The sequence below is a fragment of the Oxyura jamaicensis genome, chromosome 12, assembly GCF_011077185.1.
Source record: "Oxyura jamaicensis isolate SHBP4307 breed ruddy duck chromosome 12, BPBGC_Ojam_1.0, whole genome shotgun sequence".
NCBI classification, from domain to species: domain Eukaryota; kingdom Metazoa; phylum Chordata; class Aves; order Anseriformes; family Anatidae; genus Oxyura; species Oxyura jamaicensis.
Window position 1 is genome coordinate 19,477,311 of NC_048904.1, and position 24,430 is coordinate 19,501,740.

At 41.1% G+C, this 24,430-nt stretch overlaps 1 protein-coding gene across 4 annotated transcripts in view; it reads left to right on the forward strand.

The window, feature by feature from the left end:
- The window catches only part of CNTN4 (contactin 4), a 294,079-nt gene that overhangs the window by 18,894 nt on the left and 250,755 nt on the right, over positions 1–24,430 (forward strand). For 3 of the 4 annotated variants that reach the window (XM_035337706.1, XM_035337710.1, XM_035337704.1), the window contains exon 2: positions 18,837–18,881. The gene's annotated coding sequence lies outside the window, so the exon portion shown is untranslated. Of the gene's footprint in view, positions 1–7,099; positions 7,142–18,836; positions 18,882–24,430 lie in introns of those variants that run through there. The other variant, XM_035337705.1, reaches the window with a different exon arrangement.

The window sequence follows — 24,430 nt, forward strand, 5'->3', positions numbered from 1 at the left end:
TCTCTTATTTTCTTCCGTGCCTCCTGTCTCTGTGCTACCCAGCCTGTGCTGGCACCTCACGAAGCTTTTGCCTGTGCCCAGTGTCCTGGCAGAGCTGCTGGCTGTGTAGTTCAAGAAGACAAAGCTCTCCACATTTATTTATTTTTTTTTTCAATTAAACCCAGCTTTTTCCAAACACTATGTTTGTTTGGTCCTGCCACAGATAGAGTGCCTGGTTCCTAACTGGCTTTTTGTAATCTCCTCCTAATGATTGTCACCTCCCATGAGAGATGTCCCTGCCCAGCTTTGCTTTTGCAGCTTGCTCTGTAGCAGACTAACTGACAAAAAAGTTAACCTTCCTCCTTTTCTACTCCACCTTTAGTGTACTGCTGAAGTTTTTAACAGAAAAGTGCCACTCTTTTGTGATTTCCCTGGATTTCCCTTGGTCTTTTGACATAATCCCTTTCGATGACTACCAGTAGATTTTATAAATTGTGGGCATGTACTTTGTTGGTGTTACTGTTTTCATTCAACTGAATATAATCCAGTTGAGTGTAGCAAGTGTGTAATAAATCCTTGGGACTACTCTCAGCAACACCACATGGGATCTCCAGGCCTGGGGAGAGAAACAGAGGCTGAGGGCTGGCCAGAGACAGCACGAGCCCTGCGAGGTGTTTGCTCTGCTGCAGGGTTTGTTAGGCGCTGCACCGAGTCCCGCACCCCGCACACCTAAATGCTCTCACAATTTATGTCCCGCTGTACACCGTGATACCTTTTCAAGCTCCCTGAAGTGTGCATGTGGCTCCTTGGTGTGCTCCTAGTTGTTTTCAAGGACCTGCTTTTAAGATAAAATCACACCTGCAAAGCTCTAACCTCGACAAAAACTCCATATTGCTCTTTTCGAAAAGCGAGGCTCTTGTGATGAGCTTCTACATTTTCCATTAAGAAAGACTTTCCAAAAGATTTTTTTTGAATGATTTCTTGATAGCTGGCAATCTCCTGAATCATTTCTTATACAGAAATTGTTCTTAAAGGTGTTTTGTTCTGGTCACAACCACCACCAAGCTTGGCTTGTCACAATTACCAGCCCATAGCTTGGAGAGCAGCGGAGTCTGTAGGACTGGCCCGAGGGGCTGGCGTTGCATTTCTTCTTCCGAAATGGTGGGCAGGTCGCCTCCTTTTTCTGTGCCTCTCTATTTTCCTGCCTGCCTTTGTGTCTTTTGTCTGTTCCTCTGGGGTTTGATAGTCTTTGAGCTTGAACAATGCGTCTGATCGACAGCGGGCCCTGTTTTAATCCAATGATAAATAGTTAATTTTGGAGGTTTAGGTTGACAGCAAGCCACCTTGGAGTGTCACACTGCGAGACTTCGGTTTCCTTCTATAATCAGATAAGGAACAGATATTTCCTGTAAATCCTCCCCTAGTGTTCAAGTCATACCATTAGAGCATTAAGTCAGATACATGACACCCAATTTCAGAGTAATTCCTGAGGAAAAAGCACATTATATTTTTTTAATGGGCTTCCCAGGACTTATTTTGTTTCTTCCTGATGAATATGAATTCCAGCAAGTTCATCTGAATTCTGACCTTCAAATACACAAATCCTTTTTTAGAGCAAGACTGTGGTCTTTAAAATTATTTAGTCTGTGTGAATGTCTTCCTCTCTTCCCTAAAAATCCCGCTAGAGTACAAGAATAGACCTGTTGTGTGTGTTCCTAAAATTCATCTTTGTTCTTACAATGAACTACCTGTGTCTTGTAGAAATACTGTTCTTGTCAGCCTGGCCACTACTGACCTTTTCTTTCCAAATGGCTTTATTTGGATCGTATGCTGCATACAATATAGTCACTTATCCTCATTTTCTTTTCTTCTGATTGCCAAGTAACGCCAAGCAGATCGGAGAAACTCCTTGTAATGTACTGTGTGGTTTGCTATAACAGTCTTTCACAAGCACCTTGGTTGAATAAATATCCATTGAATAACTGGAGAAGATATTTGTATTCTTTTTATTTTGATTAATGTTCTATCCTCCAATCTCTGCATCTTCAAGAGTAATTGCCAGTTTTCACCTCCTACAAAGAAAATATAATAGAGCTGAAGAATAAGTAAAATGTGCTCTGTTTCATTCTATTCTGTTTGCAAGGGAGCCTTTATATGCATACACTAATAATTTGCAAACTGAAAATCATAACCTCATTCTCAGCTGGACTTGCAGTAAAAAGCTACTCACATGCTTCCTGGGTTTCATTTCCTTGTGAAGCTTGCCAACTGGAGACCTGTACATATGGCCCATTCCCCTTTATGATATCAGTCAGTCCGACTCCGGTGTAGTAAAGGTATCCCAAATGAATATGAAGGTTGGAGGCAGTATGTTCCCTATTATAGACATCATATTCCCATGCACCGCTGATCTGATAGCAGCCAGAGTGTATGTCATGCATTTTAATGATGCTGCCAGTACAGCGTCTCTCGGAGGATTACCGCGCGGTCTCCCTGTGATGGGTGGCGAGTCCTTTCTGTCGTCTGATACAGGATGCTGTTAGGGGTGACTGCAGCGTGAAATATCTCTGCGTGCTGGCAAAATACTGCATTATATTTGAAAACACTTTTGAAGCTGCGGCTGTCATTGCTCTGCGGGGACCTTTTCTTAATCTGAACAATAATAAGGTCAGTTTGGTGCAGCACGATTTTTCCATCAATTAGTTCAGTCATACTTCTAACAAGCCATATATAATCATGCATGTTTAACCCGCAGGTTATGTGGCCTTGCTCATTCTGTGACCCACAGATCACAGAGCTGCTAATCTATTATTTTGTAAGTGAAAAAGGTAATAGAGATTTTGAGTGGAATTATCCTGTCTGTCACACGTTCAGGCCCCTACTTCAGCTACTAACCGAACCACAGAAAATGGACTTTTCACCTACGTGTGCCACCATGCCTTGAATGCCTTGGTCTTCTTCTGCCCCTTTCTTGTGACCTGACCCCTTGAGGAAATGAAACCAGAAGTACACTTTGCTTGTGAGTGCTTTGTCCTTGCCTTTCTGTATTAGCACAAACCAAGCTCCAGGTGACCTGGTGCTCTGCTCACAACAGGTTTGTTCTTGACTTTCACCTTTCCTGCAGTCATGAGCACTAGGAGATCTCGCTGCATACTCTGGGTGTCTCACTTGCTACAGCCATCTGCAGAGAACAAGGCACGCAAGCTCCCCTCTCCTTGCCTCCTCTGTCTGTGGGGAGACCTAGACTTCAGGGTTTGAAGTGAACAAATTCTGCCTCACCTGCTGGTGTGCAGCTTATTCCCTTCAGTATTCAGATGGATGGTAGAAGGTGTCACTCAAGCTGCTTCTTTGGAGAAAGCTTCCTTAAGAAGACACTTTCCCAGAAATTGAAGCTTTTTTGCATATTTGTATATTTATAGTATTATGTACTAGGAGCTCTGGAAAGGGACCTCTTTCAATAGAAAATACCTTTTCAAAATTTAAGTGCAGAAATTCTACTTTCCTGGATAACATGAAGTTTTAGACTATTTATTTTGAATGCAAACTAAGCAGTCAATAGGGGCAAAAAAAAATGATACAGAAGCAGATTAATCAAAAAAGTCCCTAATTTGATACCCCCAGTGTTGATTGAATGAATACTTCACTTTCTGCTAAGCATTGCAGTGAAATTAGTAATGTAACAATTACACTATTACCCTAGTAAGGTAAATGGCCTGCATAGGTAGATCAGTAAATGTACCGCAGTGGGGTGAGAATCCGCAGTGCAACTTTTGCAGGTTCTTCTGCATTTGAGCTTAATTCAGTTATCTGTAGCACCACGATACACCAGGATTTGGCTTGCAATGGTGAGATGTAAGAGCTGTGATGTGGGGGAAAAAATCACATCCTAGGAAGTATTGTCAAAGTTATTGGGGCACTTGGTTTGGGTTTATAAATTATTTTAGGGGAAAAAAAGTGTTATGTAATTATCACCTGAAAATAACATGTTTTCTCATAACAAAAATCTAATTTAGAGAGAACTGAGACAATGGCTTCTAGTAATTTTTCTGGCACCATTTTTATCTTTATTGAGAAAATCATAAAAATTCAGCCATTTTGACTACCAAACTGTCCTTTTTTTTTTTTTTTCCATTGTACAAATGTACAGTTATAGTTTTAATCAGTGCATGCCTTAACTATCTTAGGAGGAATTCATTATTTCTGCTGGCACAGCATGGTGTACTTTTTTTCCCCTCCCACTTGAAATAAGTTTCTTGCTATTTGCAGGATGAAGTTTGAAAGACTTTAATTATACAATGAAAGAGAAAGTGTCATAAGCCAGAAGGCAAAAAATCTCAACTCTCACAAACTGATGTTGAAAGTTACTTTGAGTGGTTGAGGTTGGTAATGATGTTGTGAGTGCTTGCACTGAGGCCAGGTTACTGTCATGTCACTGCCAGATTTGACACTGATGAAGTGTTAAATTATCTGTCTGAGTTGTAACTTTCAGACCAGGGACATTTAAGCAAAACTGTCCCACCAACTCAGCTACATCTCAAAACCCTTCAGTCATTATAACAGACCTAAAACTGAGAATTAATTCAAGGCTGCTACGTGCACGCAGGCAGGTACACCCAACATACTTGATGCTTCACGTAACCCTAAATCAGCAAAACACAGATCCAGAATTAGTAATAAAACCTATGCTCAACACAGGCACTAATACAAGAAGAAATAAACATCATTACAAGGTCAATGTAGCTAAATTGGTATCCTCACTGTATTATAAGAAGGTAATGAGAACCACCTTCAGTTTCAAACAGAAGTCAATAGAAAATCAACAAACAGCTACTGCAGACATCCTTTTTCTAGCAGGAACCAGGGACAACATGCAGATGCTCTAGGATAACATAAGTACACACACAGAGGCATGCACAATCTTTAAGGAAAGGACAAACAAATTCCAGTAAGCAGCAAAAACACCCACTGCTGTTATTTTATGAATAGATGGTAAATTTGCCTTCTGCATGTTGGTGAAATAATGAAAAAATCCCAGGATTTTGAAGGCGTAAAATTGCAGACAATTTGTGTTTATAGCTGTAGACGGCCACACAAGTGAAACTAAATTGAGTGCCGGATGGAGCTAAGGGAGAGGGAATCAGAAATGCAAGAGAAAGTTAAGGCTGTAGAAATGTCTCTCTCCAGAGCTAATCAGAACTAAGTATCCTATTGCCAGCAGCATGGTGAACGTTTCAGATAACAGATAATGATGGAAATTATGTAGGATAATTATGTCGCAAAGAACAGCAAAGGTTGTACGTGCTGACTTACAAAATTGTCACCTACGTGCTCCCTTTGTCACCCCAGAGTGGGGTACCCGCTGCCCCATGTCGTGCACAATGTTACCCTATTGGGAAAAAAATGGCTCGGTGATTAACTGCGTGTAATACCTAACATCTAACATAGTATTCAAAATGTAATCGTTCTAATTTGCAATTGTAAATCTCCTGTTATCAATTAATTTACATTGTACAAGTAACCATCTGATTATCTTTGTGCGTTGCTGTATTTACACTGCAATTTAATTGTAAGTAATTAGCATGTAATTGCATATAGTTATTTATACCTTGTAAAGAAAGTGATGTATTTGTATGTAGTAAAAATAATTGCAGTTGGGGGCATTTTCTGCAAGTCTTTTGAATTTTCATCCTTTTCAATGTGTCTAACAGTTTCTATGGCCAAAATTCCCCTTGTCTAGACAAAGTTGGGTGGATTAGGTTAGCTATCTGCAAGCCGAGGCTTGCAGAATTGCACTTGGATTTTGGCCTGTATTCATTTTTCCATTTTAAAATATTTTCCCTATCTCCCAATACTAACTTGCTCCTCCTCCTTAAAAAGAGAACTTGTAATAGGAGAGAGTGTGTCAGGTCTGTCGAACAGAAATCCTGTGAGGAAGCAGCGAGACAGTGACCTCCGTTCCTGGCATGGATGAATGCTTTCCATGGAGCAGCTATAACAAAAAATATTACCCTATTACAGTAATACCTACTAAAGGTATACTTTATGAATGGCATGAAGGGCAATGGTGGCTTTCACGTCCAGTACTTGTGTTGGTAATTTTATTCCCCTTGCTGCTTTTCTCACTCCTCCATCAACCCACTGACGGTCACTCTGATGTCAGACTTCAAGGCCACGGCCTGTTCCTGCCGTCACATCCCCCAGCCTACAGTACTTGTCCTTTGAAAAGAATATACTATTTCCTAAGAATCACTGTAAGAGAGGATCTCTGTTACAGGGGCCTTTGTCCGCCTGGCATGTAATGGAAGGGAAACCTTGGGTCTAACAGCTCTGGGACAAGTCCGTGCTTCATTATGCATCCTGCAAGGTGCCTTGGGGGACAAAGGAGATGCCCGATGGTGCTGGGGTGGCCCTGTGCTGCTGCTCGCTCCAGGCCTCCTCATCAGCATTCACGTTTCTCTAATCGGAAGATGCAGGAGAATATTTGGGATTCACAAAGCAGCTTTGAGTGGCACGAGGGACAGTGTTATCTCGTGGGATAGTCTGTCTGCTCTTGGGCAGGAACTGCTGGGTGCCTTGGTAACAATGGGCTTTTCTCTGCTCGGCGGGTCAGGCCCCTGACTTTCATAAAGGATCTTAGGTATGCTCAAGGGACAGTATCTTTTCACTACTCAGTGCTGCTTCTGCATTTAACAAAATAGCTCCCAGCCGAGTCGCTGTCAGATTTACACCGTCTGGCAACATTATGCGATAGCAATCATCTCACTGCTGGGGCCGGCAGAGGAGATGCAAGAGGTTCCTCTCCTGTGCTGCTGAAGCAAATGGTAGATGGCATTGAAGCCATATTTAAACTCCAGTTTTCTTCCTCATGCACATTCTCCCCACCCCAGCATTTCCCCACAGGTCCAGCAGCAGGACTGATGCCTGTTAATGACAGCAGGCTGTGTGCCCACCCCTCCTTTTGCCCAGGAGCAGGCCCTGCTGCGCCCATTGGGTACCACTGGGGGATGAGGGCACACCTGAAGGGAAAGGGAGGAGACTGAGATCCTCGGGAGCTTATTAAAGAAGGTGGCATGCAAAGGATAGCTGGCTCTGCCTCAGAGGGCAGGGTGGGTTGATGGTGCCATGCTGAAGAGCAAAGCAGGCTCCCTGGGCCCCATCCCTGGTGAGTTGTCTTTTGGGGTGATGCTGTGGGTTTGGCTGCTGTGCTTGGGGAAGGCACCAGCTGGCAAAACCTTGTGGGAGCTGCTGAGTGTGGTGGAGTGAGGCTTTTGCTTGGGGGTAGTGTCAGCCTTTCTAAGGATTATGTAGGGGATTGGGTATGTGGCTTTGCTCAGAAAGCAAAGTTTGGCCTGTGTTTAGTTATTCCTCTGTTGGCTCTTCTTCTCAGAGCTTTCCTATATTTATTTTATTTACCCTGATATATCTTATGCAACTACCCTAGTAAAACTAATGCTGTTATGTAGATAATGTTTTGGCTTCTAGAAGATGCAAGCACATGCTTGGAGTTAATTACTGACTTGCTGCTTAGTGTTCTGAAAATATGCTTCCTTCATTCTTACATAGCAAGCATAAGCCTTGATAGGCGTGCTGTAGGGCTGATGTGAAGACAAGCGTTAACAAACATCAGGTGCTGAGAGGTCTCCAGGTGTGTTGGCAGTAGTAGTTACCGTTATGTCAGCTGGAGAAGCCTTGTAGCTAATGAGACTCCTATGAAACATCTTGTGTGCTATTGACCTCTGGAAGTTGGTATGCAATATCTACTGTTTTTCTCATGGATCTAAATAAGGATTAATAGAGTTAATTTATATTCGGAAACATCTAGGAGCTGGGCTCACACCAACTCATTTGGTTCTGCTTTAGCAGTGTACTGGGTACTTATTTGCATGATCATATCACAAGCCATACACAATGTATAGTGGTCAATTAAGGTCTAAAGCTGCTCAAAACCTCAGAGGATGGTTCAGTTAATTCCTGCTCAAACTATGTAAAAGTACTGTGAGATAACTGTTTTCTGTACTTGAGCTCCAGTAGATAGGTACTCTGTACAGCATAGTTTTGTGCTCTTCATCGGATCTTTTTCACTGGAGATTTCTGTATTGCTCCTATCTCTTCCCTTCATTCTCTCTGCTTGTTCACCCCTCCAATTATATTCTTATATCTGTATATTTTAAAAGACCTTAAGTGTCTGAAAGGAATTCTGAAAAAGAATAAGAATAGCTTATCTCATAAATCTGCAGAAAAATGAAATTAATTGAAAACATAGCTTTCTTGAAGTAGCAGCATCCTTTAAGTACTTAGCTAATTCCTTTGTGACTTGATCAGTGGCTCAGAGCTATGAGGATGAATGACCAGGGGTTGTTGCCAAAAAGCAGGAAAAAAAGCTATGCTCATAGCTCCTACTTGAGAGCCCAATGCTAATGATGAGCTGCTTAGCCTTTCAAGATTAAGTAATATCTGTAATGCTGTACAGATAGTCTAAAGTTCATGTTTTCAGTGTTAATATACAAATGAGTAAATAATACAAATTATGGCTTCTGTAGGGGGAGAATTGGTTTTGGTCATCAAAATGTGCATAAAATAACTAAGAAAGCTGGGTGAAACATGGGCAGCTGAGGCATATAATTGTCAGTAGCATATATGTGGCTTAGACCCCCAGCAGCTTTACCCCTTGGAAATACTAGTTAAGGCATAGGGTTTGGTGTATTAGTTTATGACCTGTATAAAAATGTCAAGTCAAACAGCTGCCTGCTAAATTATTCAGCTTATTGATAGAATAATGACTGTGAAGATGGAGATGTTGGGCTTAACTCTTTCAAGAAGAGCAGGGAGGGGAGCTGAATCACTGCACTTGATTCCAGCTAGATCACAGCAAGATCTCTAGTGCTACATGCCACCTTTGAGCAGCAGATTCAAGTAGAATTAAAAGTTAGAGATGGGGTTGATCTTGAAACTGATGTGAAATTTAAATTAGACACTTTTTTTTGGTAGAATTGCCTAGAAAAACAAATCCAGATAAATGGTCTTACTTGCTTAATTTCTAAATATTTTTTATAAAAAGAAAATTGTAACCTTATTTTTACACCCCCCCAAAACAAACAAACAAACAAAACCAGAACAAAACAAACAAACAAAAAAACTAGAACTTCTATTAAAAATCCAGTACTCCTTAAAATGATGGTAGAAAAAAGAGTAACCTTAGTTTAACTTCTAAATGTTTGCTAGCCTACTTCATTGCAGAGGAAAGGCTAGAGTCTGATTCAAGTAGATGCAGCGATAGTGCTGTTACTTGTTTACCTCAGAGCTGTGCTTAACCCAAGGCTTTAGATAAGTATGTTGTTTAAAAGATAACTATAATGCATACACAAAGGAATAAAACATCAGTTTTGTTAAATCTTTGATTTCTGAAAGTTTCAAGCATGCAAGAACTTGGCTTGACAGGGCTACATTTCTCAGAATATTTAATGTGGGATATAAAAATATATCCAAAATATCTTTATACTATTTTGCAAGATATACAAAATAGAATTATACCATCCTATGGAGTCTAAATTTTTATGAAGAATAATATTTATTTGCAAGACTCTATAACATACATACATATGTAGATTACTCGTACATTATGTATACACCTTGAATGTCAACATATTTGATTTTATCTACTATGGACATCTCTGCTTATTTTCAGATTTTTCTATGTTATGGGAAAGTTGATGCTCTCCTTTTTTCTCTTCAGAACATATTTTCTCATCAGCTGTGGTGCAGCAGCCACAACAAATCTGTTTTACTAATAATACGTGTTTGGTGAAACAATGTAATGAGCCAACTCGCTGTTCTGCTGGTGGAGGCTGCAACTGGGGAAGTGGAGCTGCTGGGAGAAGCCCAGATCCTGCTCTGAATGGTCCTGGTTTCCCCCAACCCTGGCCAGGAGCTGCTCTGCCCATCTCGCTGGGTGGCAACTGTAGGAGCCCCATGCTGCCCACTGCTGCCTGCACCATGGTGGTTTAGCTATAGGTAGACAGCTGCTGCTGATCTGTTCTGAGTGGGGATGGAAGCTCTTCCCTGCTGTGTTTGCCCCCTGGTCCCCAGGTGCTGCCTTTGTATGGCCGGGGAGGGGATGCTGCTGGCTCCACCTGTGGTTCCTCCACCTCCCTCAGGAGGGCTGCTGGGGCCTGGCAGCTCTCCTGGCTGCCTTGAGAAGAGGCCTCGATTCTGGCAAAAACAGCCCTGCCTGCCTCCATCCCCTGCTCTGCTGCAGCATGCATCTGCACCCGGAGCCAATTGCCTTGGCGAGAATGTTTCAAGCAACGTACTGATGAAATGGAGAACAATCGTACGGGTTTCAAACACAGCAAAGCTTGTTTGTTGTTTCTCCAGAGCTCATCCATCTTGGTGCAGTGGTACTTCTGCTAACTTGAGCCCTGCTGTGGTGATGTTTCCACTCATCTATGGGAGGCAGTGGCTTCCTTCTGCTTCATAGTGAGAAAGAAGTTGCAAGCTTGTACTTTTTCCCCTAAAACATAGTTATTTTAAAAGTTTGGTTGTTTTGAATTAGATCCAAACTTCCTTTTCTTTTAATTTATTTTTAGAGGTCCTGGATGCTTTGCCCTTACCAGTAGTGCTGTGCTGTAATTCTCCTATGGACAACAGATGCCCAGAACATGAGATCAGCGGGATCAAAGTCAGATCCAGCACTGCTTTACTCTGCTCAGGGTCAGCCTTGCTCTTCTAGGTGTTCTGCCTACACAGTTGAAATTCTGAGTGTTTGGCTGAGTCCTTTATCCCGGTTCACACATTTACTGTTGCGACGTTTCGGTTGTGACCTTCACGAACAGGATTTTGTCTTCTCCGGTGGGGTTACCCGTGATCCTTGAGCAGGTCTGGCTGTGGCTTCCAGCTGCACCTCTTTGATCTCCCTCCTCTACCCTGTGGGCTGCATCAGCTTAAGAGACTGTCACCCCATCAAAACAGAGCTGCTGGGAGCATTAGCCTTTGAAAAGCATGTCACTGTTAATGTGCTCTTCTTACTGAAGTATGGCCTTAGCTCTTGCTTGAGTTTTAGTGTCAGGTGCCAAAGGATCAAGGCAGAAGTACCTGTTACTAAGAACAGAAGAGAATAGCACAGCAATGAAAATGCTGTGCTTTATATTCGCTGCCATTTAAAATGGTGTTGTTACCAAAACGACTGAGGAACTTCTCAGCCTTTTTTCCATCTGTCAGCTTTGGTGTCTGGAAGGAGGCAACTGCTTGGCTTATGTGAGGTGGACCATTGAGTCCATAAGCAAACCTGGCCTGCTTTTTGTTCAAAAACACAAAAAAAATGAATATACAGGTGTAGTATGAAGGCATGATCACACTCCACTCAGTCACTAAGGACACAATCTTCTCCTCACATGCTAGTTTTCATAGCTAAGTTCATTAATACTCATAGATTACCCAGGGTGTAGGGTACGTGCTATTTTCATGTGTCTTGTACATCTATTAATGTAGTCAAGTTAATTATCTGATTAAGCTGAACAGGACTCAGTAATGGAGAGGTCGTTATGGCAAAATAGGTGAATCAGAATTAGGAGGAAATTGGTGAACTGGTAAGTTTACAGCAGCAGAATACAATGCATGGAAGGAGAGCAATTTATAGATATATTAAAATAACAAAGGAAGGGATCTTAGGCAAATCCTAAGCTTATTATATTTCCCTTTTTCTAATTTCCCCTGAAAATAATACCGTTTATTCATGATACTGCTGCAATAATTGAACCAGTGGAAGGAGAGGAAGAAAGCTACCCATATAAATTACTACTTGAGACCTGGTCTGTTTTGACAGATGTCATGGCTGGGTAGCTTAGCTTGTTCTACTGTTTGTATGAGAAGGGCTTGGTATCACTAGGATGCAAACTAATAGCTTTCTGTGCTTCTGAATGTAGATAGATTACATTGCAACAGATTTTTTTCCCCCTAGTCATAACCTAGTGACTCTGAGAGAATTAATTGATAAAATATTCCCTAATTCTTTCACATGGTGTTGCTGCAGGAGTGGGAATTTAAAAGGGAAGAGGCAGCCTGCCTGCTGGAGGGAAAAATTGTCATGGTCCCTTATGGTTTCAGTTTAGATTTGAGAAATCAAGTTATAAAATTAATTTAAAGGAAGTGGTTTACTACTGTATGTTAAGCTTTTCTCTAATTTTTACAATTAGTATTTAGTGTGCTTGTTGCAAGTAATACATCTATGAGGCTTTAATGTATATCTCTTGCTCCAAAGTATTTTGGTCTTGCTTATTTTTTGGGACTTGCCTGTTTGTATACCTTCCACCCGCCTCAAAAAAAAAAAAAAAAAGATGCAAGGTGTGCATTAAACATAGCTTTTCTCCACCACTGTAGTTTTAACTGTGTATAGCTTTTAGTTGTCACAGATGGGGGACAGTCTGATCTCTGTCCTGTGTTTGGCATTTACTCGTTCAGCTCCTTTCAGACCTGGAAGTTTTTGTTCAGTTACTTTCACCACCTGTGTTTTTTCCTGTTGTTAGGTTTTTAGTTTGCACTTGACTTTATTTGCTGTCTTCTGACAGTGAATAGCTGTTGCTTTATTATAAGAGAATGGAAGCTAAGCACCAGGAGATGTGTATTTTATGTAGTTCGTGTGGATATGTTTAACTGCAAAATCCTGTGCAGGCTCCATGTATCTGTGCACTGTGACCTCCTTATGTAACTTGGCAATTTGTATAAGAAAGCAACTTAGAAAGCAAAAGACCTTGTTTTGGAGAACATGGTGTTGACGGAGTATGTAGGCGATCTGAAATGTCTTCTGGTTTGCAAGGATGAGGAACAAATTAAAAAAGGAAAACAAACAATTTAATGGTGATGGAGCTGTAGCTCCAGCAAGGATAGACTGTGGGCGTGCATCCATTTTATCTTGTTGCAGAAGATTATTCCTCAACACACAAGGTCATAAAATCTCACACTGCTGAATATTGGAAGATAATCTTGCTAAAAGTTTAAATGCTTTACTAGCAGTAAATATTTAAGGCCTTCATTTACAGCAATCAGGGGACTATGTGAATACATACCTTAGCTTGCAAATAAACATTAAATTGTCACCTCAAATAAAAACAAAATGGTAAAACATGAAAAGCAGAAATCAACAATCAAGGCTGCTAATTATTACAGGCTTTATAGATATTAATTACTCAGTGCATGATGATTTTTCATCACTGACCTTTCTTGTTTGGTATTTCGTAATTGGTTAAAGTGATTAGAGATTTTTCCTGATCAGACTGATGATCTTGGCTTCTGGCATTTCAATCCCAGTAAGAGAAGATTTAATATAACAGAGTGATAGGAGCAAGAAATGAAGGGGAACTAATGGTCCACTCCCTTCTCTGGTAGGAATAGCCTGTTAACTTCAGCTTGCTCTTTCACGCAAGGAATTGCTCTGATATGACATTGAACGACGTCCTTTCTGCCTTGTCCTTCAGCTGTGTGGGTGTTTGCCCAGGTGCAGCTGCACAAGTCACCAAGTGGAAATCAGAAAAACGCAGAAATGCAGAAGCATCAGAAGCTCCCATCTGTTTTGTAAAGCTGTGGTGGACTGGCCTTGGTGTTTCAGAAACTGTTGATTTAAGTCTGGGGCAGAGCTGATCTTTGAAGTGACCAGGGAGTTGTGTGGTATGGAGAGCTTGGGCTGCCTCCACTCCCTGGGGAGAAACATCAGAGTGAAGGCTTAAACTTGGACCTTCTACAGCATTAGAGCGACTCCATGGGCTCTTAACATCTCATTAAAAATTAAGACTCTAAACCTGCAGTTTATAATGATGAATAAAGCTTGGTTGTCAGCAAAGAGTTGGTACAACCCATCCCCTTCTGGTGCTTGGAAAACAAGCTGTAGAGGACTGTGGAGGCAAAGCTACACCTCTTGGTAATGAGGAAACACACACAAAAGAACCAACTATTCACAGTGAATTTTCCTTTTGTCATAGAAGCCTGACGTATTCTGTTAGTAACCTTCAGTAAGTGACTCGGTTGATGCACTGTACGCAAATGAGCAAAGGATCTCTTAATCAGCAGTTCAGACAATGCAAAACAACCTCGTGCATTTCATTACGTTGCATTTAAAGTAGGAAGTTGATGAACGCATCATCCTCTCTAAATGCAGTCTCCTGTAGTTATACGGGGCTTTTTGTATATATGGACTACTCAAGTGTAACTCTACATGGGCTTGAAAGAGCAACTTTATGTACGTGGGCCTCTTTCCTGTGTGGGGTCAGTAAGCCGTGTGTTTTGAGCCCATTCTGATAGATCAGGGAAGGCAGTTTTAAGTAACAGGCAATCCTAAGCTTATGCAGCCTAGGAGCTCAATTTATGAACCAGCTGGTGAATCATTTTGAGATTTCTTTGACAATCTCTGAAGAATTCTGCTGTCTAAAGATTATTTTATTATCAATATGCAGTCATGCAGGTCATGTTCTTTTCATTTGTGAAGCAAATGGCATCAAACAAATTGCCTTATAAAGCCTAGAAATCCAATATAAATGTGTAATGCTCTTCTCCACTTGATGGGACAAGGTATTTTGCTACCTAAAAATAACACTTTGAAATATTTAATTTTCACTTTTTTCATACAATAAACTACATGAGATCTCTATTTTGATGGCATTTTACTTTGAAGCTAAACTTAACAAATCCTGGGAGAGCTATGACGGTGATTAGGCTTTTTGAGTTTTTCTGCATGAGATAGATTACACTTGAAAAATGCTTTTGGCTGACTCGCTACACAATGTTTAAATGCACAGGAAATGTTTCTGCGACAAATGAATACTGGATTTATATTTCAGCTTCAGAAAACTCTCTTCTGTTTAGCTCCTCTCATCAATCTATTGTGTTAATAACAATGTTTGAATTCGGGACCAGGAGGCAAGCCAAGGATTCAGACCTTACTGAGGAAGGGCTGCCCCTTGCAGCAGCTGCAGCTGGTGGAGGAGGCTGAATTGAACGGGGTTTCCTGGTGTGCAAGATGTGCTTCAGCAAGGAAATGATGTGGCTGATGCTTGAGAGCAAGTGGTCCCGCTAAGAGGTTTTTCGCCCAGTGATACAGCTAGGAAAATGGTGGCACTTCAGAGTTAATGTCCTCTTTGGTTTTGAGAGGACAGCTGAGCCAGGATTAGGGCAAAGAAGGGTGGCATGGGGTTTGCTCTGAGTCTTCCGGGAGCAGGAATAGGGAAAGCAATACAAGCAATTGCAGTGAACACCTTCTTTATGAAGGTTGGTAGCACCGCTGGAAATGAGAGAGCAGGTTCAGAAGCACTTGGTTATTTAATAACCTGTATTAATAAGCCTGTGGGCTAGCAAGCTTGTGGTTCTAACGTTTCTTTAGCTTGTTGTGGAGTGAAGAATATTGTCTTTCTATAAAGAATGAAAGCTTTGAAGGATGTCAAATTCATATTAGGAAACAGAAGCAGGGAAAGCTCTTAAACAGTATCTAGAGGATTTGGGGTAAAGACAGATCTGCAGTCAGAGTTTCTGGAGTGCTTAATTTGAGATTGGAAGGAAGCAGAGACAGATGCAAAATCTTATAGTATCCCAATTTAAGCTTTCCTTAAAAATAGTAAATTTGAAAGATGGGAAAACAGGACAAGACTAGTCTGTTGGCTTGGCAGGCGCTGCAAAACTGTGCAAGAGTAGGCTAGCTGAATCAACCCAGAATAGAACTGGGGACAAAAAAAAAAAAAAAAAGGAAAAACCACCAAATAGGTTGTGTGTTGGAAGTGACCAAAGGAAAACTTTGGGGTTCAGGGCCTGATGAATCAATAATGTGATGCATCAGTAATATTCTTCCATTGACCAGGGCTGACTGTCTCCCACAGAACTGTTACCCTTACTGTGTAGTCTTGTCTTGTGCAAGTACTCTGGGGACAGATGCATTAGGAAGGTCAGTATTTGTGTATTAAGATGATAAACCTCCACGTGTGAAAGGCACCTCAGCTTTCTTTGGGATAGCTTCTTTCAGCTCAGTCTTGTTAGTGTGTCAGTGTAAGCGTGGAGTGTTGTGTGAGGCTGTCTGCAGGCAGCAGATGAGATCAGCTCTTCAGGCTCTCATCAATTCTCTGTTGCCAGCTCCCAGAGAACTGTCTTTACCTGAAAAAAGTAAATTTTTTGGTGCAATTATGCAGTATTTCTGTGAAATGAAGTGGTGCCTCTATTCTATTCTTAAGTAATTTTTTCCCTTGAAGTATGTGCTGCTCTTTTACAGAAAATGAGGATAGCGTAAAGCTGAATTTCTTTTTAGGCTTTTTGGAAGTCACAGCTTTGAGAACAACTGGAGCGGTGACTGGGGAGCCACATTAAAAGAGGGTTGTTGCTTTTTTCCTTTGGAGACAACTTCATATCTGCATTCCGATGCTTTTTTTTCAAATCCTTCTGTTGACAAGGGATGCAGAAAATACTGAAGCTGCTAAATCCAGTTTTCAGCATGCTGCCTTCCATAGTGTCACCTAGGGGAGAGCGCTGCTTGTTCCCCTGGTACCTGTTTCAGCCTGTTCTTCACCTGAATTGGAAGTGTGCATTTGAATTGACTGGAAGCTATGGCCAACCCTCCCCCGAGCTGTGGGAGGCTTTTTATTCAGCAAAATTGCCTGGGCACTGCTGAATGGTTGCTGGTAATGTAGTTTAAATGCTTTAGCTTTTCAAGCCTGAAAATCCAGGTTCAGTGCTGCTTGTGAGGATAAAGTACAATTACTTTAATCAGTCTCAAATGCGTGACTACAAAGAGCCGTGTTCAGCTTTGTGCAATTACTGCAGGATGAAATACTGTACCAAAAGTAAAACATCCTGAATTTGCCTATTCCCTGTTTTTCAAGTCTACACCTCTGTGTCAACGCAAAGCGTTGTAAGAAATTGTCCATGCAAGTGTTTCTGTTGTTGGAAGCTGCAGGGTCTGAAGTCTTTGAGCATGTACACGCTGCTGGCTTGATCAGAGAATTAGAAACTGTAATGCAGATTTTAACTGGTGTCACTGGTCTGTGCTACCCCAGATTATTTGGTGTCCAGTGCATTCAGCGGATGTATAGGAGGTCCTGTGTCCTGCCTGAAACATTGTGTGAATGCCTCCCACCAAAGCAAGCAGTGGGAGGCTTGGTGCTCAGTGCACAGGGATTGTGGGGGAAGAGAAATGAGTTGATCCAGCCAGAGTCTCCCACATGAGCATCAAAAAAAAACCCCTGAGCTCAATTATGCATGCATGACAGGGATTTTCAAAAAATACAAATGCAGCTCTGAAGGTTGGGTGGCAGGTGTTTTGAAGGAAACCTCTTCTCTGCTTTGGCTCCATGCCTTGTGCTCACACAAGCTGAGGGATATGCTGGGGATGGATAGGCAAGTATAGAGAGTGTCAGAATCTTTGAAGTAAAAACTGGAGGGTTTTTCTGGTGTTCAGCAGCAAGGGATGCATTTTTAGGTATCTGAAAATACATAGCGATGTTGGTGTCAGAGCATTTCTCGTACGAGTTGCGACTGTAGAGATGAGTTGAACAGTCACAGTAAATACAGTAATATTTTGATAGGTATGAAGCCTTTCACTTCTTCCTGATGTCAAATGTTTACCCGCTCCACCCGGTGTTGTGCCCACTTCAGTGGGGCTCCATCTGGTGCTGCCTGCCTTGGAGCCTGTTCCCCCACAAATACGCTTCCCCGCTCCTGGTGCTGGATCCCAGGTACTGCTCAGCAGGCCTCGGCTCTTCCCTCCAGCAAATCCTGGAGGCAGCGAGTGCTGTGCAACTCCTTGCACTTTGTGAGCGTAACTCTGAAGTGTGGGCTGAAAAATGGAACACCGGGTCTACTGAAACATCCCAGCTGACTGTGAGCAGTCCCTAACTCATTTAACATTTGTTAAATGAGGCCATAATGTGCCTGTAGACTACCTGTAACAGGATTCTTTAACACAATCTCCAACTGCAAAACTGGTAAGGGCAGGTGGCATGGAAACCTCATGTTCTCAGGGACTTCTACAGCAACTCTTACAGACTTACCAAAGGCAGGAGGGGTCCTCTGCTGGGTGTGAACCCTTCAGCTGAAGTTCTCATACGGCCTGCAAGCACTGAGTTGGAAAATGGGTGTCCAAACACTTGTCTTTAGGCAAAACGTCAGACTTCTTTGTGCCTGTTCTATCTGAATTGTGTTAACAGTATGAAAAATCTTAGATTAATATTCTTGCTCCGTTATGATGCTCAGACAATTGTGGTTTCATAAACATCTGACTCTGCTGTATGTATTTTGTCTCATAGCCAGCTACCAAATGTGTGAACAGATACAATAAAGCTATGTATTGAAACAGTTTCCCATTGTTTTTCTAGTTTTCAAAACGTTATTAGTCATTTGGATTATCTAATGGTTTTACTGGGACTTTGTGGGAAATGGCCGTGCTTCAGCCCTTTCTCTGGGATCTACGTTGGGCTGTCACCTTCTGACATTGCCCCTCAGCAGAAATAGGGTAATACCTGGGGGTTTCTGCCACCTGCAAGGCCAATAGCAATGTGTGTTTGGAGAAGATGGGGATTCACTGAGTGGTTTTAGCAGGCTGAAAGTGTTCTGGCTGTATAAGTCAGAGCTGAGAAGGAAGGTTCAGACAGCCCCAGGCGGAGCTGCTGACCCTCGGTGTCCTGTGGGGTAGCCTTCAGGGCACTCAGTGAGCTGCGAGGCAGGAGTGGGAACTTCCTATAGAGTACCCAACCACTTCACTGTGGTACCTTAAAAATAGCAAACTTAAACATCAAAGTTGGCTTCTTTCTTTGCAAAATTAGTTAACATGTATAAGGAAGAACATAATGACTTAAAGCATTTATGTGACTTTCCATATCAATTATTTCTTTCAGGTATTGGAAACTTGACTGAAGACTACATATCATGCACTGGAGAAGGTAACATTCTTTAATACTGATTTTTGATTTATTGATACTATTTTTTATGGTCTTAAAGCAATTGCATTAAATGTCTGGATCTTCTTTGTGGTGTTTGTCTGAGACTAAAGAATCTGTCCCTGAGTTTCTCAGTGCCTTGAGAGTGGGTTTTGTTTAATTCTTGAATGACTGGTGGAAATCTTTGTTTAAATTTCTCAAGGTGCATATTGCATTTAGGCAATTCTATATTTCAAGATTTATAGAAAACATGGAGCAGCTGGCCTTCAGAAAACTTTCTGTAAACATACCATTGTTTAAAACAAGGTGTGTAACTTGAATGAGCAGTTTATGAAAGGAGATTGGTATCTCGGAGCACTTTCAGGTTTGTCTCTTTCTTTTTTGTAATGAGATTTTTAAAATTTGATGTTTAGTTAATCATTGAATGACAGCTGAATTATCAAAAGACTGTCAAATTTTAATTATCAAAACTGTCACTTCTGAAACCCAAATATCTTAATGGTATCTGTTTGAAAGTACAAAGGAATCAATACTGTTATTTGAGGTAGGTTTTGTCCTATTCATCCTGAAATGCTCTTGTTTTTTTCTGGAATAGTATGAGTGTTAAACACTAATATAAGTGTGATAGTTTGCACTTCAGAGGCTAGCCTTGGTCCAGGCAAGAGCAGAAGGCTGAGCTTTCTTTTGCATCCCTGCTACATTGCCTTTGCCTCTCAAATCTTGGCTCCATGTGGCTGATCTCCACAGATAAAACTGTTGCCAAAGAACAGCATATGTTTGAGAGTGAATTATATTGTTATCACCAAAGAACAAAACCTTTCCAGAGTTTACAATGAAATATTTTAAAATGTGGCTTTGTTTGTAGTTTTAGATGTTATTGGTCTATCTGTTTGGAGAGGTTACAGATGCTTTATCAAAATAATACCTTGATTCCTTTTCTTTGAGTAATTCAGATGTATCTCAGTGCTGGGTGTTTACAATGCAAACTGAACTACTGTTTTAGATGAAGTAAGCTATTATTCTGCGTGGGACTTACACTTGCAAAGCTCCCTGTGTGAGGTGTTCAAAGACTATGGTAAATGTTGATATCGCTTTGTAGTGGTCTGAAAGGGAAAGCTTATTTACATAAAAGATAACTTTGAATAATGCACTTCTCATACCTTTGGACAGTCCTCCTAAATTAGCCTCAAAGCTCTTTCTTGGGTCAAATCTTGTTTATGGTTCTCCCATAGTAAATGGGGGGTACTGATACCCATTGCATTTGGAAGGTTTTTTCAAAATCTGCAGATGAAAAATACCTCTGAAGACTTAGGCAACCCTGATTAATTGAACCTGAATAAGAAGCGCAGGATCCGATCTAGGGATATTATTTTTAGGCTGCAGGCTTGTGTTCTGCATTCCAAGTCCTTCAATGACAGTTTAATAGTAAGTGTGAAGGACTGGAGCAGACAGCATATAGGGGCTTTTGGCTAGCAGCATACCTTGAACAGGCATGTTGCCTTCAACAAGCTGAGCAAAGCATGTTTTTTTTTTCGAAAAGCAGGGTGGGGAGTTACATGTTCCTGCACTTGTACTTTTATGAGGATTATAAATTCAGATTTTATACACCTTCAAGTTCTATGGGAGGGGAGGACTTTCTAATCCATGCTCTTAACAGCGTGTGGTCATTGCTAAGCCATAAAGAAAGCAAGGAGGAAGCCAAGGCTTTCTCTGGTCTGTTTGGGAAGTCAGAACTGGATGTTTACTGAAGTGACTCAGTAAATACAGATTTGAAAGGAAACATTTGTGCATTTTAATATTGTAATTATCAAATACTACTTCATTACCTGTCAAGGTAATTAAAACAGCTACAGGCAAATGGTCATCTTAGAAAGCTTGCAGCATCTGTGTTGTATTCACCAACCAGGCTTAGTGTATTTTAATTAGACATTACCAGCAGACATAGTCTACAGTGGTGCTGCGGAAACGTGCTTTTCTGCATAGGAATACTGAATGTGCTGGATGGGCAATAGCTCTAGGAAATAAAATTATAATGGATATAATTTCTGCCTTATAGTCTATACAGCAGTTAATTATGCAGTGGTTTAAAACCAAGGCTTTTCTTCCAGTGGCATTCAGCAACAAAGTGATAGTTTCCTTTGCATGTTTGTGCATGTTTGTCTTGTAGCTGTTGGCTATATGAATCTGAAGAACTGCCACTGTTCCAGTTGGAAAGCTGTTCAACTGGAGGAACTATGGGTCTGTTTGTAAGTGAATTACTCAGATACAAGCTTGCTGTATCTAATTTTTAGATTGCCCCTTCAAATATGGGAATTGTCTGCTTTCCAGGCATCACTTTGCTTTACAAGATCCAAGGAAAATAACTCTCATTCCTTGGGCTCCTTATTGCCAGGATGCTATTTTAAAATGTTCATTACTTTAATAAAAGGACCCTAAACTGAACAGGAAGCTTTGAGCCATTGATAATGTAGGTCAAGATGCATCAACCTTGATTCTGAGTTGCTGATACTTCCACACTGCCAGGACATGCCTCTTCCAAAGGAGGTTGCCACTTTTGCCCATTGTCTTTTTTTTTTTTTTTTGCCTATTAACTGAACTTTCTGCACCCTTTAGGTAAGTTAGGAACAAAAATAGCCACTAGACAATTTTGTTGGAGTCCTCTGAAAATTACAGAATACATCTATTTTCCAGATATTGTAAACAACGTTTCAAAGATGGCTTATATTTGTAGGCTGGTGTCACTGCTTCTTATCCTGTGGGTTTTAGGTTTCCTTCAGTCTCTTTTTAAACTTCTGTGATACTGTAGTAAGGTCAGTTTACATATAGAGGAACAGTGTGTTGTGAGGATAGTTCCTGAACACTAAAAGACTGAGCCTTCAAATGGATGCAAGAATGGCTGAGTCTGAGAACAAAAGTATGTCTGAGATCAACTACTTCTATTTAGTAAAAAAAAAAAAAGGGGGGGGGGCGTGCCTTAAACAACAAAGATATAGGTAGCTGCTGTCAAAGCACTGCTTGAAAGGAATGAGAAACTGTCTTAAGGAGGGATTAGTGTATTGAAAAATAAACTGCTGAATCACTGGAAGCAAGTAAGCAATGCAGAGTCTTAGAGGCTCTGCAAAAAAATAAAATGGCTGCTGCAATGCAATTAAAATCACAGTAGGATTTGTTGTTTGGGATGGTACATCTGTCATCCTGTATCTCCTGATGGTTGATGCCCCAGGGGATACTTAAGTGAGTGTAGTGCTCCGGCAAAAATGCTGGAGTGACAGTTCTGCAGAACATGATCCTCTGTTTATGCGGACATGTGCATTTTTCCCAACACACCTATTGAGTCTGGACTTCTGTGTGCTCTTTATGCATTTGGCATTTTTAGTAGATTGCTATTCTGAATCAAGTGTCACATTATCTTGCAAAAAGGATAATGTTTAAAGTTTATTGTGGATAAATAATTGTGAACAAGATAATGCCCAAGATACCTAGTTCAATGACATTTATTGTATTTATCTTACAGATACTGTGGATGTAGGCTGGGCTTTTAAAATCAAAAACAACTTCTTAGCCTTTTCAAAATATCCTTTTAGGGAAGCATTTTAAGCTAGAAAAGCCTCCCCTTGTTAGTATGCATGGGTTTAAAAGGCAGAGAATAGTTCCTTGTAGGACCTGTGCCGGTATCAGTTATTTGAAGATTGTATCTGCCTCCTTGGGATTGAGGAACTCCAAATTCATCCACTATTCTTATCCTGATGAGTAAATTTCAGACCCTCCATGTCTCTATACTCAATGTTTTGTAGTTAACAAGGGCAAAAAGCATTAGTAAGCTACAAAGCCCTTTTGAGAGAATTTCTTCAGCTCAAGTAGTTTGATCAGCACCCAGCATCAAAATGAACATGAAAGAGCTTTCTCAGGTGTTAGAGGTCTGAACACAAACATGCAGAAGCCCTGTGGTGCAGCAAAGTTGAAAGCAGAATCTGTCGTTTGGTTGAAGCAATGGCTGTTGTAATTATAAATATGGAAAGTTATTCTCTCAGGCTTTTAATACGAGGGAGAGAGCATTTGGAGGCAGCCTACTGGAAGGTGTGTGGCACACAGGAATGAAAGGCTGAGAAGGTAAGCCACAGCTTTAGCAAGACAGCTGCAGTGATCCCTCCTCAATGGCAATGCAATGACAACCCATGTGCAGTAAGCATTAAACAGATTTGTAGAAAGGAGACTTGATCCCTTCCTTTTCAACCCGGCTTTCCATACATTTTGAGGTTGGACTGGAAAGAAGGCTTGGGATAAATGGGGAGGCAGGGGAGGAGGATGGGGGGGGAGGCATGGTGTGTGCTCCGCTGTATGGATGTGTCTGAGCAGAGCAGCTTTGTCCTGTTGAGTTTGTAACATGGAATAGCTGTGCTGCTTCTCAGTGCACTCAGCTGCTGCCTAGAGTGGTAAGCAAGGCACATCACTTGTTTTTGACATGCTGTTCTTTTTTCCTTGATTTCTTTCTGTTTCTATAACTGGCTGGTGATCTGACTGCAGGGATCTCCATCCATGCAGATGTTAACAAGAAATAACTATCAACCAATTTTCTTTAAAACCTTTTCTACCTCCTGTTAGCTTGTTCGTAGGGTTTTGGCGATGGTTGTCTTCCAGGGTCCTGCTGTACTGAAGGGAGGACAGCAGGTCTTCTGGATGCTTGGCATGAGTGTGTCCAGGAACCTGAGGATCCCCAGCCCAGGTCTGGAGTCACTTCAAGCTGCTTTCTGCTGCTTGGCCTGCAGGTTTGGGAGCTGCAAAGCATACACTTCATTTTAGTTTTTGTTTAATTATTGCAAGTTATGGCTGTGGTCTTTGAGGGGCTGAGTGACATGTCAGCTGGAATACAATCAATTCCTTTCAACAGTGAGATCCATGGAAGAAATCAAAAATAGCCTGAAACAGCCATAAAAGGAGGCCTGTCCTCCAGTGAGAAGAAATCAGGTTTGAGATGAGTATTACTTTCAGTCACGTTAAGTTGCACAATTTACTATACTTGTTCAATAAGTAAAAGTTTCTTGCTACAGGTGGTACAACAGGTATGGCAGTAGCTTGGGCCATTACTGAAATAATTCATTTGCTATCAAATTGTTTGTTAATTGTTTGAAATGCCTTGAATATGCCCTTAGCAACTTTCAATAACATCAATTAACATTTAGGAAGTTCATTTCAGACTACCAGAGTTTTAAACATTTACTTACAGAAATGCAAATGAAGCACACCGATTTTGCATCTCGTGTGCCCCTTAAGCCAAATATTTATAAGGCAAAAAATGCTTGAGTCAGCAAATATTCAGATGAGTTTTGATGCTGAAATTTAAAAATAAGAAATGATTGCAGCCAGTTTTGATACTGCACCTGTTTATGCAAGTTCTCCTCTCAGTTTCAGGGTGCTGGACCACTATGGGAAAAAAGCAATATCTCTGGCTAGAAATTAGAAAGTCAAAACCAAGCCAATGTTTGGATGAAATAGCAGAGGCTCCTTTTAGCTCATTGTTGTGTTTTCTTACCTTTCAAAATATTTGATTCCCA